Raw genomic sequence first — 17,260 nt, forward strand, 5'->3', positions numbered from 1 at the left:
TGCCCTTCTTGGGAAACTGAGGGAGCAAAATGCCCTTGGGGGAACCTTGGGCTCAGCTGTTCCTTTTAATCCTCAATCATGAAAGGTGTCTGGTCCAAGCCGGTTTGGCCCATTGGATAGAGCGTTGGCCTGCAGACTGAAGGGTCCTGGGTTCAATTCCGGTCAAAGGCCCGTACCTAGGTTGCAGGCTAGATCCCTGACACATCGATGTTTCTCTGTCTCTCCCCATCCCTTCCACTCTCTAAAAATATAAATCAACAGGAAAATATCCTCAGGTGAGGATTAAAAACAACAACAAAAAGAAAGGTTTCGGGTCCAAAAGCCTGAAAGACTTTTCAAAAGGTTTGAGGATTCTAGGAAAGAACAAGAGCGCACTCTTCAACCTCAGTCTCATGAAAAAATCAAAATTAAGAAACAACAAAGGTTTATTTAAGCCTATGATTCTTCTACACAGAAAGAAACTGAATGCTTTACTTGATCCTCTCGACCAATAGAAATTAGTGATGTCCGATAGAAATTTCCACCATAGAAAATGTTGTAAACTTTGCGTTGCGCAATATAGAGTAGCCGAACATCCGAAACGGGGCTAGTGAGACCAAGGAGCTGAATGTAAAATTTTAGTTCATTTACATTTAAATAGCCACATGTTACTAAGCGGTGACCACACTGACCAACACAGGTTCTGCCTGGGGGCCCTACAAGTGCTACTCAAAACACACAAAGCCGCTTTGCATATTTCTTTAACACATCCTGTCTCATTATGGGATCATGAAACCTATCGGTCCCAAAAAGCATTCCTTCATGGATGCATTCATTCATTCATTCATTCAACAAATTTTCACAGGACGCGTGCTATGCATCGGCCCTATGATAAAAATCAGGAAAATGTCAATGGGCAAATGACGCTCCCACGCTTGACTGGCATTTGTTGATTACTACGGAACTGGGAGATGTGCACAAACTTTTCCTCCGCTGATAGGACTATGTCTCTGCAGTGAACTAAACGTATGAGAAGATGCAGAGGATTTGGGGGATGCCAAGATCACCCCGAAGGAGTGAGCAGTGGCTCCAGATCTGCTGTGTGAGCGCTGCCTCTGCTCCGCAGTTGGAAGGAGATGGTGGGGAAGACCCTGAATTAAATGAGGTGGGAATCAAGAAGTATCATGAGGGTTCAATTACACAAGAAGATCCACCAAAGAACTCTGCTAAGTGTGAGGCTGTGAGCTCAGGAACGACCGGAGCGATGGCCTCCCCAGCCACCAGGGGAGCCATCTCCCAAAGCGGGGAAGACACTGGCCCACCCACTCATGAGAAGGGGGCGGGAGGGGAGGCAGAGATGGCACTGCAGGCAGGGGGATTTCAGGGGAGGGGAGAGCAGTGAGAGGTGGTCACAGTTCACTGACTGTCGACCAATGTAGCAGGGACTTTCCTGGTCATAAATAGCCAGCCAGGGCCCCAGGTAAACACTTCACATCTTCTCAGCAGCTCCAGCAGGGAGAAGGGGCACAACCCCGCAGGGCCACCTCGAAGGCTCATCCGCTAAGGGTTTTGCCAGGCACTGTGTCCACTTAGCAAAATGTGTGGCTCTCACTGGCCGGTCCTCACACAGTACCCAGAAGGCAGGTGGCGTTGAGCAGGGATAAGACCCTGCAGTGGATGCCCCGCGCCCTGACTGGCTGGAAGGCACTGGGCTGGCTCGGACCCCAGGGCCCAATCCCAGTGGGTGGTGATTGTCCCTTAACCCAGAGCTGTAGACTTCGTGCTCCTGGCCCTGAACACGGCGCTGGTCCCCTCAAACCCTCAGCCTCTGCCGCTCAGCCTGGTGGCTCTGGTGCCACCTCTGCCAGGAGGCCTTTCCCTCTCTCCCTCTGGGCTCACATTTGCATGAGAACAGGATCTTTGCTGCTGAACATTCTCTCCCTCCTCTCACCTCCCTTCTTCTCTGCCCTGGCCCTTCTCTGCCCTCATCGGAGCCATCACCCACCCCCCAGACTGTAGGCAGTGGCCCCCAGTAGGACACTCAGATGACCCCGTCCCTCTGGAGGGAGGGCTGCCCAGCTAACGTACCGCAGGCGCTGACTGTCAGCATCTGATGGGCTGACCGAACTGAGACAGATCTGATCTGAAACATCCCCTCTTGTCACTCACAGGGATTACTGAGTGTAGTTTTGGAGGGGTTTCCCCTTCCCTCCCAGCAGATTAATTCCCCTAATTGTTTTTAATTTAGGCGAATGTTAAAAAAAATGTGCATTCTCTAAGTATACAGAAAACCACCTGAGGCAATTAGGGGAGGGAGCGGGGAGGGTAGAAGGGGTCTGGCAGGCAGGGGGGGGTGGAGGGGGGAAAGGTTGAGTACATTGATGGAGTCTTGGTCTTAAACCCAACATCGTTCAACGGTTTCTCCGACTTAAGTTCAGGCTCCCAGGGAGCCACTGCTTCTGTGAGCACCAAATGTGAAAGTGAGTAGATGGTAGATAGAAAAGCTGTTGCCCTTAGCTACCAGTATTTGTCGTGATAACAGTGTATTCTTCTTGGCCCCCGTGACTCCCTGAGAGCTCTGGGGGCCCATCCTTCTGTTTTGGAGACGGTCTGATCCCTTCCGTCCACGCGCGTACGCACCCCCACATATTCACTTCAGTCGCAGGGTTTCAAGGGAAATTACCGTCTGCACTGAAGGAGCAGAGTGGACGCTGATGGTAAGCAGGCATCTAGTTCCCTCTAACATCAGGGCTAGTGACCCAAGGCCCCTGTGTCCCTCCCACGTGGGGACAGAGGCCCCGGAGGGCCTGGCTGGGCCCGACATAGCTTCAGACTGGCCCTTGCTCCTGCAGCCAGAGGAAAACCCTGTCAAAGTGGCTTAACGATCTTCTAATATTTCCCTGCAATTAAGGCCACATCTGTCTCCCAGGCCCCCGCACTCCTTTGCGAGCGCACAGACATGAACCAAACAGTCTGTCTTGTCGATCTGGCAGGTAACAAAGGGCTCCATTCATAACGGGAGGCACTTTCACCACTTTTTTTCCCTCAAAGTAAAATAGAGTTTTCACTTTGAGAATAACCTGTGTGGCAAGCAAAGCGAAGGATTTTTCCCCCCTAATAAATCAAATCCAACAGCCTAATAAAATGCCGCCTCCCCTCCCCGCCTCCCACACCCGCCCTCCCTCCTTCCCACTGTCCCACTCTCTGGCAATGATTGTTCCCAGTAGAAAGCCATAGGCCCACCCAAAGGAGGCAGGGGAAGGTAGGCTGGGAGCAGATGGAGGGAGTTAACACATCTTCTGAACATCCCAAAGCTTGCTTGGCAGATTAAGGATTAGGATGAGTCAGGGAGGGGTGGGGTCGGGGATCTGGTAGGTAGGTAGTCTGCCTTTCCCTCCCCTGCTTTACCTCCTTCCTCTGCCTTTCTGGGTTTGCTTCAAAAGACTCCGTGTTTTTTGTTTGTTTGTTTGTTTGTTTTTCTGGCGCTCCCACTACCCTACGACCCATCCCCAAACATTGGGTAAACCTGCTTCCTTCTTCTGCGTGGGGAGGAACAAGGGAGCCACGTGCCCGAGGATGGAGCCGGGACTCCCGGGCACACCTGCAGCCAAGGACCTGCGGGAGCTGCCTCGCCAGAGCAGAGCTAGAGCTCACCCCTGGCTTTGAAACCCAGAGAGTGAGTTAACAGGAGATAAGTGCCGATAAGCATCGGGTGTTGGCGCTTATCCGCAACTCACACGATCTTTTGAGGTTCTCTCTGCACCGGCAGGCCCCAGAGACTCTAATCAGAAAACAGAAGGGAAAATGCAAAACCAAGCAGTATTCGCTGCTGCTGTTCTTCTTCTTTTTTGTTTTGCTTTGTTTTGGTCTACACACTGGAGAGCCTGGTGTAGACACTGTAACGCAGGGGACCCCAGAGCAGAAACGCAGCCCTAGCTCTCTGCACTGTTCCACTTTGTTTGCTCTGACATCAATGCAGAAGATTATGTTCAGCCCGGACATCAGAGGGCGAGCCAAACATTGAGAGCCATTGCAATCTGCCCAGAGCAGTTTCTTTTGCAAAGTGCTTCTGTAGGCGTGTGTTATCTGGACCTTCAGGTGGGACCTTGATGGTCTACAAGCAAAGACACAGCCTGAGCGGGGTTATGGGATTGGTCCAATGGCACGCCGCCTGCAGTGGGGACGTCAGGAGAAAAAGCCAGAGGTTTCTGCCTTGCAAACTGGGTTTTAGTCATTCTACCAGGTGCAGAGGCTTGGTTGGCAGCTAGAAGATTCCCAGAGACTGGACTGGCCTTGAACCTGGCATCCTGTCTGGCAGCAGTTGGAAAGCTGGGATGGCAGTGAATAAACTGGGGGAAGGGAGCTCTGAGCTTTGCAGCTCTTGAGTCCTGCGAGGGAGGCAGAGTCCTGTATCCCAGTGGGTTGGTTATACCTGGGTTTTAGTACCGGACGCCAGCAAGGAGTAGCCGATGAAGGTGTAATGTAGAGTAGAAGGGACAGGGTCAGGGGGTCTCAGCTCTGACCTCTGCTCCACCAGGGACCAGTGATGGAGTCTTAGGAAAGGATGACTGCTCTGTCCATTTCCCTTTCCTCAAAGGGAAGGAGGGGGACAAGAGGACACTTAGGCAGAAAGGGTGGTGAAACGAGGGTAGCATGGAGAGTGTTTGCTACCCATGAGCACATTCCCTCAAAATCATACAACTACCATGTCCTTGCTGGGGGTGAAGCATTGAAAAGACTTGTTAAGACGAAGATGAAAAACACAGCCCTGGCTCGTGTGGCTCAGTTGGTTGAGCACTGTCCCGTGCACTGAACAGTCTCAGGTTTGATTCCTAGTCAGGGCACATACCCAGGTTCCGGGATCAATCTCCAATCGGAGTGCATACAGGAGGCAATCTATCAATGTTTCTCTCTCACACTGATGTTTCTCTTGCCCTCTCTTGCCCTCTCTCTCTAAAATCAATCAAATGAGGGTTAAAAAACAAAAAGTAGAATCTGGCTACACTTACCCTTCCTAGCTCCAAAGCTCTGTGGTGCTGATGTGGGAATCTTTAACTCAGGGAACTATTGATGGCTATTTATGTCCATAAAAGTAATGAATTATTTCCAACAAGTTTTTATTAAGCAGATATGCTCCTGATTGCCAAGCCCTCAATACCATATGTATTATATTGATCATCGGCAGTTGGATCAGAAGTGATCCCTCCACAGAAACCTCAAAAACAACATTCCAGCAAAAGTAACTGGAACTCAGCCAGAGAGAAAGTTTCCCGATGAAAAAGGTGACATACTGTTCACACAATCTATCTTAGGAACTTCAATAAACTCTTAAAGGCCACTTCTAGGATGGTAGGGGTGGGGGGGAGATGAGACTGTGGGGCATGGTGAGGCAAGGGGCTTTTATTTGATCTCTATTTGAATTTTTTACAAGAATGTATCCATGTGCTATTTATTTCATTAAAAATCAACTTTAAAAGATGGGTAAAAACAAAAGGATCATCTTGTTCATGGTCAAGTTCGTGGTTTGGAGACAGGGGGCTGGACGAGATTCCCTCGAAGGGTTTACCCAAGCTGTAGAACTCACTGACCTTGGAGAGAAGCACCATGTGGCAGAGGGCCAGTGTTCAGATGTGGTCCTGACCGACTGGAGAGATGGGAACACGCCCCATGTGGGTCTATCCTAGGATTCTCATTCATGAATACCTTACTTGTGTCAATCACATGGATCTCATTCATGAATACCTTACTTGTGTCAATCACATGCATCTCATTCATGAATACCTTACTTGTGTCAATCATGTGAATCTCATTCATTAATACCTTCCTTCGTATTTTGTTTTTTTCAGTTCCCAGTCCATGTGATCCTGAAGCTAACGCTGTGAGTTGGGCCGGAGAGTGTACCCTCGCTTTACAGACGAGGGGATGGAGCTGTGCTGGGCATGGGGCTCCTTTCCTTCTCTCAGTTCTCTATCAGGAGGCCTTTCTCCTGCTCCCGCCGAGGGTCCACTCCATCATCCCTACAGAGCAACCTGGACTAAACAAACTCCCTTTGAAAAGGGTCTTCAGAAGCCCCTGGCCATTGAAGAATTACATCCGTGGCTGAAATATGCCCCTTGAGAGCAGAAAGACAGCCCTGCTCTTTCACATACACTTATGGATCCTTCAGAAAATGTTTGCTTGGGTAGGAAGAGGAAGCTTAGCATGATGGTCTGGTTGGTATGGCCCTTCGGGAGGCAGGCTAAGGGCTGGCCCTTCGGGAGGCAGGCTGGGTGCTGAGCCAGGCTCTACTCCCAATGCCAAGAGGGCTTAGTTTTCCTCATGGTCCCCTCCTCCTCCTCACACACACACCTGCACACCCAGAGATACCCACACACTGTCATGTATTTTGAAAACGACTAAATATACCAACATAAATATTTAACTTATGCAAATAGAATTATAACAGAAAGTATGCACACAACTTGGTAGCTATCTATCTTTTCTAGAATCAGAAAGAACATTATTATTTTTTTTTACTTTCCTTCTATCATAGATCAGCACAGTTGATGGGCACCCTACTAGCCATCGGCTTGTTTTCTGATATTGCAGTCACAGTGGAGATTGTTATCTGTATCTGGCTTGTGTCTGAAATGGGTGTGTCTCAAGAAATCTCTCCAGGCTCCTACATTCTCAAAGTTGCTCACGCAACAAACCGATTCGGGATTGGAAGCCAACAGTGAGAATTTCAAGTGTGACCAATCTCATACAAGTCCGTCTCTTATGGATGTCAGGAGCCACAGTGCTCACGCTGCAGCTTATTAATCCACATTACCCCTTCCGTTGCCAGTTTCCTGAGTGTATGAATGATGGCCTTATTTTTTCTAATAAGGTCTGATGTATTTCCTTGGGTATATTAAAGGGATGTGCATAGCCCATCAGGATGGAAGGTAAAGAATAATGTAGTTAAGGTGGGCGGGGTGGGGGTTGGGGACCTGGGGGCGGTTGTCTGTTCAGCTCAAGTAGCTCGCATTTCCTGTTTAGTGGGTTTGGGTGAAGGCCTCTGACAGGAAGGTCTCTGTGTCACCCAGGTAGGTTAGCCTCACTGGTGATGCTCAGAGCTGAGATTTGGCCTCTGGACATCAACCAGGTGGAGGTTTGCATATTAGGAAACTTCAGGATCAACCACTCCCAGTGTCCGCTGTTCCCTTCAATTGTCCTTTGCCCTATTCCTCCCGAGTCCTCTCTGTAAAGTTGGATTAAACAATTTCTCAGACCCAGTGCATGAGAACCTTGCAAGTAAATTTAAAAAAAAAAATGTTGTTCTTAATACTATTTTTTGTTTATGGGAAACCTGAAGGTCCAAGGGGACCTGGCCTATAGGGTGGGAGGGCTCATCAAGGCTATGGAATTCATAAACATGTCCCAATTTAGTGCCCAAATCCAGCCAAAATCAGACTCCTGATTCATGCAGCTACCCGAGAATCACAAACACACAGGTGTTTGTTACCTTCTATTTGCCTATCTTAGCCAAAGGCCCAATGATACTGATAATCACTACGATTATTTCTTGATCATCATTCTGATCTCAAGGAATTACACCAACTGCACAGTCCCCAAAACTCTCCGAACTTGGAGGCCGACTCCCTGAAAATTGAAACCAAATGGCATCTGAGGAAGAACAGGATTCTTCGGATTTCTCCAAATCTTAGCAGGGATAAGTTCATCTTAAATCTTTCAGTACAAATGATAACCACGAATACCGTGGAGTTATGGACGAGGAATTGAAGTATTGGCAAAAGGGCCAGAACAGAGTCCTGGGCTGGTTTAAGCCCTATACTCAGCCCAGCCCCTGCCCCCCTCTCTCTTCTTAATGGAAATGGCAGAAGATGCATTTTTCTACACTTGTTTCCCTCCAGACGGTTATTTCAGCAACCTTAAGAATCTTAAGACTATTTTATAGTTTAGGACCTTATCTTAATAGGAGCCTTCCCGCACCTAAAATCTCACTTAATCACCCCAATAAAGTGGAGATACACTATTCCACCCCCCATTCCTCTTTTTGCTGAAGAAAGGAAGGTTTTGAAAGGCTAAGACCTCAGCCCCGGGCACAAAGCAGGTAAGAATAAGGGTGTGAGCCCAGTCTCCTGGACAGCACATACCCAGCCCTTTCCACGGGCCACCCTTCTCTGAGGCCTTCTTCGCCTAAGAACACCACGCCAGTGTGTGCATTTATTTTTTTCATCTTGATGCCACTCTTCTTTCCCTTTTGATCTTGCCTCCTTGGTGAGAGTGCAGGCAGCTTTAAGGCGAGACCTTGATCTTTATCGGCTTGTTCCCATTTTAAAACCTGCAGCGGGCTCATTAGGGCCCGAAGGCACACGGGACGGATGGCATGCCCTGGACATGAGGCTGCTGGCTTTGACATTTTCCAAAGGCACACTTCCTTCGGGGACGCACGCAGCTTGCCTGAGCCACAGCCTCCCTGCCATTTTCTCAAAACCAGGAAATGAAACTGGCCCCCAAGGGCAAGTGACCAGCAGCCGGAGCATTAGTGCAAGCCAAGCAGAACGCAGATGCAAACCGCGTGAGTCAGAGCCAACGGGCTCGGCGCGCAGTGGTCTCTGAAGTAGCGGGCACCTTTCGCCCTCTCCTCTTGGTCTGAGTCCCCATCGGCCTCAACTTTTTTTAAAAATATATTTTATTGATATTTTCACAGAGAGGAAGGGAGAGGGATAGAGACTTAGGAACATCGATGAGAGAGGAACTTCGATCAGCCGCCTCCTGCATACCCCCTACGGGGGATGTTGCCAGCAACCAAGGTACATGCCCTTGACTGGAATCGAACCTGGGATCCTTAAGTCCACAGGCCGACGCTCTGTCCACTGAGCCAAACCGGTTAGGGCCAGCCTCAACTTTTAAACAGGTTACACCCTGTACCTGGACTTCTGTTCTTACACAGAACACACCTGCCTTTCCAGGACATCTCGGCCTCTCTGCACACACACAAGCCCAGCCTTCTCTAAAGGCTGCATGGGACCCACTTGGCTTCTCTGAACGCTCTGAGCAGCACAGGGCAGGCTGTTGAATGCGCAAAAGAACACACATTTTTCTCACCTCTTCCTTTCTCGATTTTTCCCTTCCCAGCTCCGGTTTCTCTTGTGACCAAGTGAAATCTCTGGCTAATGGTGTTAAGAACTTTCTTGGGGTGTGACTGACTGCAAGGGTGATTTCTGCTTGTGGCTACGGAGCACTTGGAGCTCTGGGTGGCTGCTATGGCAAAGGTACCAGTAATCGGAGCCCTTTCTTCTCAGCAGCTAGCACCTCACAACTCCTGCTCTGCCCCCACCCCCTTCCCCACTACACTGATTGCAACTCAGATAAGAGGAGCCTTTGAAAGGAGCCAGTTTCTCCTGCCCTTTTCATTTTTGTTGGCCGCAGAGAGAAGGAAAGAAAATAAAAGACACACACACACGTCGTCTTTGCATATGAATGCATCAAGATGTGTCTTTCTGGGTACCTTTGTTCCCTTTGAAAGGAAGGGAGGCAGCCAAAGAGAGGTGGCTAATTAGACAAAGACAGATGGGCACCTCAGAGCAGATTCTGTGGGGCCCTGTGTTTGCACAGCTTCTTACACCGCAGAGAAGTTGCTGCCAACTGAGCCCAAATGACAAATGTGGTCTTGTCACTACTCTAAGCCCAGGTCGGATTTGCTGTAGGGGGGACCCACTTTGCTTATAATTATTATCACTATTATTATCGTTATTGTTATTATTTTAAATCTATTCTGGCCCGGTAACTCAGCATAAACTAGGTTCAAAAGGGTGAGGGGAACCCAAGAACACTTGCCCTAGGGATGGGAGAGCTGCTGCAATGCTCCTTGCAAAATGAATCCTATTCTCAGAGTGTGGCATCCAAATCGCTTGGGCGTTGATTTAAAAAATGCAGCTTCCTGGGACCGTTCTAGAGCTGGTGCGTTAGGACTGCAGGAGCCTGAGACTGTGGATGGGCCCTCTTTACACTCCCCCAGGGAGTCTTAGGCAGTTCAGGTTCCTGGAGCCTCTGTTAGGGGCTCAGGGGAAACTGTTCTGCCATCATCTTGGTTGGGAAAGTGCTGCAGGTGCCGCTGCCTCTCCTTCCCTGGGAGATTCCCGGTGGCTGTTCGCCTACACAAGGTTCTGATAAGTCCTGAGGCAGAAGCCCATGCATGTATAGCCCAGTGCTGCCCACACTGACGTGTATAAGGCACCTTTGAACATCCCTCAGACACATTTTGGAAGCAATGAAATACCCTGATAGGAATGTTATCACCAGTCATTGGAGGACCCTACCTCCTTAGGTCTCACTTTTCTTCTCTTTTCCTGTCACAAACCACCCAAACTAATGCGAGAGAGAAAAAGCAGGGCTCCCTGGGCAAAGACAAATGCACTAGAACTCTAAAGAGCAATTACACGTGTTTTGTTTGGGGGTGGGTGGGAGGCGGGGGGGAGGTAATTCATTGTTTCTTAGAATCCTAGCTCGCTCTGGTTCTGTGCTGAAAGCAATGCTGCCTATCCCATCTCCCACCTTCATCCTTCGTGTCTGAACATCTTCTCTTGGGAGTGGCTTCCCTTAAGTCTTCCGACCTAAATGACCTCCAGCCTTAAGCTCTTCCTGGGAACACTCACCACTCTCATAATTATATAGTCACTTACTATATAGCTATGATTATATAGTCATGTGAAAACGTGGGATTCGGGTCTCTCGCCCACTACCCTGAACTGCCTCAGGCAGGCTCTCTGGTCTCCTCTGTCGACCGTGCACCCAGGGCTGAGCCCAATGCCTGGTAGACAGGAAGCACTTAATACCTGTTTGTTGCCTGAGTGAATTACAGAATTTTAATCTAGCCATTCACACAGAACATGATGTGTTGTAGGCTCACAGTGGCTCTCCCTGCACATCAGCATTTCCTGGAAAGCTTTCTAAAAATGTGAGGTTCCCCTCCACGGCCTCAGATCTACATGAGAAAGAGGAGAGGAGCGGAGGCACAGTATTGCCATCGCTGGCTGAGTAGACGAAAAAGGAAGGCACTAGAGAATTTTATCTCCTCTCTCCTCCCCACGTGCTGTAGGTTTGGACAAGTTTCTGCTTTTGTTGTTGCCTAAATTTCACTGTTTGTAAGAGTCCCATTTGTCACTACCCAGTGACATGGTGAGACATCTAAGCGTTTTGAAATCCTGAATGCCAGGCGATTCCGGAGTTCAGATCCTGGCTACTATTCTAGTATGAAGGGTCTCTAGCATTTGGGTTTTGACAAATGATTCTTCACAGAGACATGGCTCCTTTAACAGAGCAGGGCCGCCCAGCTTGCTAACCACCCTGTCTTACTTGACCTCTTGTTTGGTGCAAAAGTTACACCAGCAGACCTTTAGACATGCACGCGGGCGACAGTATTTTCCCCGCTGACATCTGTCTGCAGTCAGGGAAAGTGACAGCTCACCTTGTGCACCCCCACAGTCAGGTCTGGGGGCTCCTGCTCCCCACCCCCTTGGGCAGCTGCCACAGCACATGCTGGCTCTTCCAGCCCAGGCTGTCAGCAGCACAGGAAACCGAGGGCACTGCTAATGTACATGTCACCGTGTGGCTTCTGGTCACGGCCTCACCCCACCTTCAAGCCTGCACAAGCTGCAAGAGCGACAGGAAACGGCCAGCGGGGTATATATAGCCGCGAGGTGTTTATCCAGAGGGGCTGTTTTGCACAGATTCGTATGAACTTTGTTCAAGGGGAGAGGACATCTACCTCTTCGGGGCCTCCAGGCTGCAGGCTACCCCAATGTCTCCACCAGACGGGGCAGAGGGACAGGACGCCTTTCGGCAGCGTCATCTGCAAGGCGAACGGTGTACTTTTCTTTCCCACAGGATTTCTGCACCCATTCGACCCAGGCTCAGAAAAGATGGGAAACAGCAGTGGAAACGCGCAACTGCCGGCAGCCTCGGAATACAGCCCCCGTGGGAAAAGTCCTCATTCCATAGAGTTTCCCCTGAGTCCATTCATTAGGATTTGCTCCCCCATATATCCTCCAGGCAAATAAAGACGTGCCTCCCCACAACGTGTGTCCATCGCACACCCCCGGTCTAGCTCCCCAAGTCCCACCTATGGCAGAGCCAACAGAAAGGTCCTGAGTATTGAGGCTTCTGGGTCCCGCCCCACAGACCAGCCCGCAAAAGGGAGGGAGACAGGTCTCTTCGCTGCTTTGAAACCCCAGATTCTGTGTCAACACCCTGGACTAGGAGAGGTATTGTTGAGCCTGGCCTAGTCTCCAGTGCTCTGATCGGCCCTTCACCACGCTCCCCTCCCTGCGGAACAAACACTGAATGAGTAGTCAGGATACTAGAGCTCCTGGAACACTGAGCCCCCAGAGCCGGTGCAAGTGCTCTGGGCTAAGCTGGTTCTAGGTGATCTTGAGAAAAGGACACTTTTTGGAGGTTCACGTTTCCATCTGTAAAAGAGGGGTGATGAGGTGGTGAGGACTCAATGAGAGAATCTGGGTAGTTTTCGGCACCGCACCCACAGTACCAAACACGAACACGGCAGTCCGAGTTGAGGCAGCAAGAATACGAAATTAAAGTGGAACTGGAGGGAAAAGGATCTCACAGGGTGTAGAGCCTGTTTCCAAGATTTTCACCTTTTTTATGTCCTACCACTTTCTGTGCTACTTCGTTGGCTGGCTCGCTCAACACGGATCAGCTCTGTGTTCTGAGGTCAGAACAGCTAAGGCAGTGCTTCTCAACCTTCCTAATGCCGCAACCCTTTCATACAGTTCCTCATGTTGTGGTGACCCCCAATTTCATTGTTACAAATGGAACATAATTACAGCATAATGATTAATCACAAAAACAATATGTAATTACATATGCTTTTTCCGATGGTCTTAGGCGACCCCTGTGAAAGGGTAGTTCGACGCCCAAAGGGGCCGCGACCCACAGGTTGAGAACCGCTGAGCTAAGGGGTGAGGCGTTGGTTCAATACCATTCCCAGAGAACTCTCTGAGTGTGACCTAATAAGTGTGGCACTTATTCGGGACAGATGGATGGACTTGGAGAATATTATGCCAAGCGAAATAAACCCAACTGAGAAAGGCAAATATCACATGATCTCCCTTATTTGTGGAATCTAATGAACAAAATGAATTGACCAACAAAATAAGACCCGAAGCATGGAGGCATGGAACAGACTGACAAACGTCAATGTGGGGCTGGGGGGACGGGAAAAGATAAACCAAAGGTAAACTCATATACTTATATGCATAGCCCTTGGACACGGGCAGTAGGGTAGCAAAGACCTGGCGGGGGGGAGAGGGGGGTAGGGACTGGGAGGAGGGGGAGGAAGGGGGAGAAATGGGGGTTACCTGTAATACTATCAACAATAAAAATATCCTAAAAATAAAGAAATTTGGCACCGAAAAGTCACGGTTCTTCCTATTCATGTTACAGATGCATTTGGGGAAACGAGGCATCCATCCCGACAAACATTCTGGAGAACAGTTTCTTCGTTTCTCAACCTCACAGACCCACCGGCCACGCCTGGGACGTGTGTGCTTCCAGGCCAGCGGTGCTCAAACCTGTGGGTCACGACCCCCTTGGCGGTTGAACGACCCTTTCACAGGGGTCGCCTAAGACCATCCTGCACATCAGATATTTACATGACGATTCATAACAGCAGCAGCATGACAGTTATGAAGTAGCAACGAAAATAATTTTGTGGTTGGGTCACGACATGAGGAACTGTATTTAAAGGGCCAGAAGGTTGAGAACCACTGTTCCAGGCTGATCCTGAAGCACCCAGTCCAAGAAGCAGAGGCGACCCCTTCTCGGGTCCACCCTTTCAGAAAAGGTGGGACTCTGGGTGTCTATTGCCTGTACTTCCCACTTGGTACCAACAGGCCAAAGGGCGCGGAAGGGACCCACGCGGTCCTGAGCCGGAGGAGCCCCGCTTAGGGGACCTGCATTTCCCATGGAAAGCCCCCTGCACCTCCCGCCTGATCCTTTTCTTTCCCGACCTCTTCATTGTCCTGAGCCCCAGGCCATTGTTCGGGCTGGTGGCTGGAAGCTGAGCACACAGCAGCCAGGGCCAAAGGCTGCGGCTGTGTGCGCCTGAGATTAAGACTTTTATCTGATCTTCGACAGCTTGCGGAGGAAATCCTGTTCCCAAACTCAGGGCTCGGAGCAAAGGCTGCCAGCAGCCCTTCCCTCCCACCTGCGAGATAAATCAGGACACCTGAAATGCTAGCATGGTCTCATTGTTTATAAATATAATAAGCTCACTTCCTGTCACTCTATTAATCCCTCCCCCTATTTTATTTTTTTAAACACTGAGCATAACAAAGTCTCTGGCAGAATCCTGCTGGTGTCCTCAGCGGCCTCGCCCACCCTGGGTCACGGTGATCAGCCCAGCAGGGGATGCTCCCCACGGATGAGACTTTGGGACCCACGCGGGAGCCCAGCAGCTCTGTCATCACTACGGAGCCCCCGTGTGGGTCTCCACTCCTTGAATCAGAGAAGGGCGTGTCCTCCGGTGGTTGGAGTAGAGGCTGTGAAGAGTTCTGGGTTCCTTTCATTTCCCTCACCCCACACCCTCGCCAGGGGGCTAATTGGCCGTGGTTAGTTTTCCATCCCTCAGCTCCACGAGGCCATGCAGGGCCGCCTGAGAGTCAGTTAGAGTGGGCGATGCTCCCTGTCCCTCCAGGGAGGAACCACAACACAATCTGCTGGAGGGGGGTCGGGGGTTCTCGGCCCTGATTCTGTGCCTTGTTACACCGCCCCTGTAGCACTTCCGTTACTGTCAAACAGAAGCAGACCTGTTCATCGGCCAGCCCACAGGTCTGCCCAGGCCGTGCCAGGTGCCTGTGGGACACACCAGCAGCAGAAGGCGCCCAGCTGGCCTGCAGGAGCTCATGCTCACAGGGGCCAGGGAATCCTAGAAGAAATGATGTGAGCAACTCATGGGTGCCACCCAGAGACAGGCGAGAAAGGGGGGCCCAGTTCTGGGTCCGATGACAGCTGAGGGGTCTGACCTCAGTGTCCTCACCTGGGCGGCACGGGGGTACACACATCATCCCTAAGATTGTTTTGGCCCCCACCAGATTATGCGTGGAGGGCGAAGCCAGACCAGCTGCCACCTGAGGGGAAACCGGAAGTGCACTGCCTCCTCATCTCCCTTGTGTATGTGTGTGTGTGTGTGTGTGTCCATGTGTGTCTCTGTGTGTGTATGTGTCCGTGTGGGTGTGTATCCTTGTGTATGTATGTCCGTGTATGTGTGTGTATGTGTATCAGTGTGTGTGTGTGTCCATGTATGTCTGTTTATGTGTCTGTGTGTCCTTGTGTATGTATGTGTGTGTGTGTGTGTGTGTGTGTGTGTCCTTGGGGCAGACCACAGCGCCTGCCTCCTCCCGCCCCCCCTTGCAGCGGGAGCTCCCTGCAGTGAGTGCGCTGGGGTTGGGGCTGTACCTTCTCATTCCCCTAAAGCACAGCGAGTCTGCTCAGGCCCACTGGACAGAACCTCCCCCTTTTGTGTTTTGTTTTGTTTCCTCTTATGCAGGGCCAGTCAATATGGAACTGCCCCGGGGGGAAGTGGCCCTGGGAGAGGACCTCTACTTCTGGCCCGTGCAGGACGGAGAAGAGAGCAGGGATGTGCTCTTCCCTTCCCTTCAGCTCCCTTCCCTCCACTGAACAAAGGGACCAGCAGCATGGCTGGGTCAAGCGGGGAGGGCTGTGGCCGGGCCCCTGAGGTTTGTTCCTGGCAGCCCACTGGCAGCCTGGAGTCAGCCACGGTGGTCGTGTTTACACCACGGAAGTAGACACGCTAGCGTTACACAAATGTGAGCACTGGTTGTAGAGCATTTGTCAGCCCCTACGGTTGGATGTACCTGCTTCTCAATCAAATAGGACTTGAACCCATGCCCTGAGGCATCATGGCCCTGCTGAGATTAGCATCCAGGCATCCTAATTCCTTACACTCTTGCCCTTGGGGACATCAAACAGTTTTCTGTGGCTGCTTTTCTAATCTATGAGCCATAAAACATCTCACATTAGCCACTCTTCCTTTAGCAGCTACTGTTTGCCAGGTATGAACTGAAGCACTGTATCTCCTCTAACTTAATTCTTACCGTAGCCTGATGACATCATGTCCTCACTTTCTAGTTCAGCAAGGTGAGGCTTGGGAGGTGACCTAGCTTCTAAGTGGCAGAGCTAAGATTTGAACTCAGGGCTGTCTGATTCCAAAGTGTGCCCCTTCCCAAGTCTATGATCTTTGCACTCCACAGTATGCCTGATTTAATAAATCATACTATTTTTCCTTTTTGAAAATATATGGCATTAGCTTTAGATAGCTTCCAGTACTCCCAGGGCCGCCATGCCGTCGCCGCTCCCCTCCCCCACCCAGAGCACTTCCTCTTCCCCCTCTACCCCTCCGCCCTGGTCCCTCCCCTCCAGCAACCTCTACTCAGAACTTCCTCCTCCATGCTTTCTCTCTCACATTAACCCCACCCAGTTCTGATCACTTCACCTCTGATACTCATGTTACCATGTACCCCAGATGCCCTTTGCCTTGTTTGCGTAACTGGACTGCAGGGGGGTCTTGGTCAGCAAGCTTGACCTTGTCCTCTCTCTTCCCACAGTGCCTGGCAGTGAGAGCTGCCCACAGGGGCCTCTTGGGATCGGCCTCCCTTGTCTTTGTCTGTGGGTCTGTGAATGGCCCGCTCTCTCCACCCACAGCAGGGTGCACGGCCATCTCCCAATGGGCTGGCCAGGGACTCAAGTGCCCTCTTTGTTCCAGCCCAAGAGGATACTGATGTGGAGCTTGGGCAGGAGGTCAGGAGAAATGGCCCGAGACACTTACTGTCCCTCAAGGAATTCCCCTTTCCAGCCTTAACACTCACGGAAAGGCCTGAGGACTTCCTTTTCCAGGCTGGGGTCGGATAAGGACCTGATTCCTACACCTACGCCCTCAGATCGAGTTGGGGGTCGAAAGTGGCAACGGAGTAGGAGTTTAGAGCTGGGGCTGGGGAGGACTCTCTGCTTACTCACTGGCACTGGGAAAAGTGTGAACACCTGAGAGCAGACGTGGGTGTTGGCTGGGAGGATGAGCTGAGATGGGAGCTGGGACCCAGTTACACACATATGCCACTTTGTGCTGCAAAAGCGTCTCAGTGGACCAGGATCTTTACCTCTGGAAGAAGCTATCAGGGTTGAGGTAGTAATAGCTGCTCTGATTAGCATGTGGAAAGCAGGGCTGCTTCAAACAGCTCAGCTGAGGAGAGAGCTACTC

Source organism: Myotis davidii, unplaced genomic scaffold (genome assembly GCF_000327345.1).
Source record: "Myotis davidii unplaced genomic scaffold, ASM32734v1 scaffold148, whole genome shotgun sequence".
Taxonomy (NCBI): Eukaryota; Metazoa; Chordata; class Mammalia; order Chiroptera; family Vespertilionidae; genus Myotis; species Myotis davidii.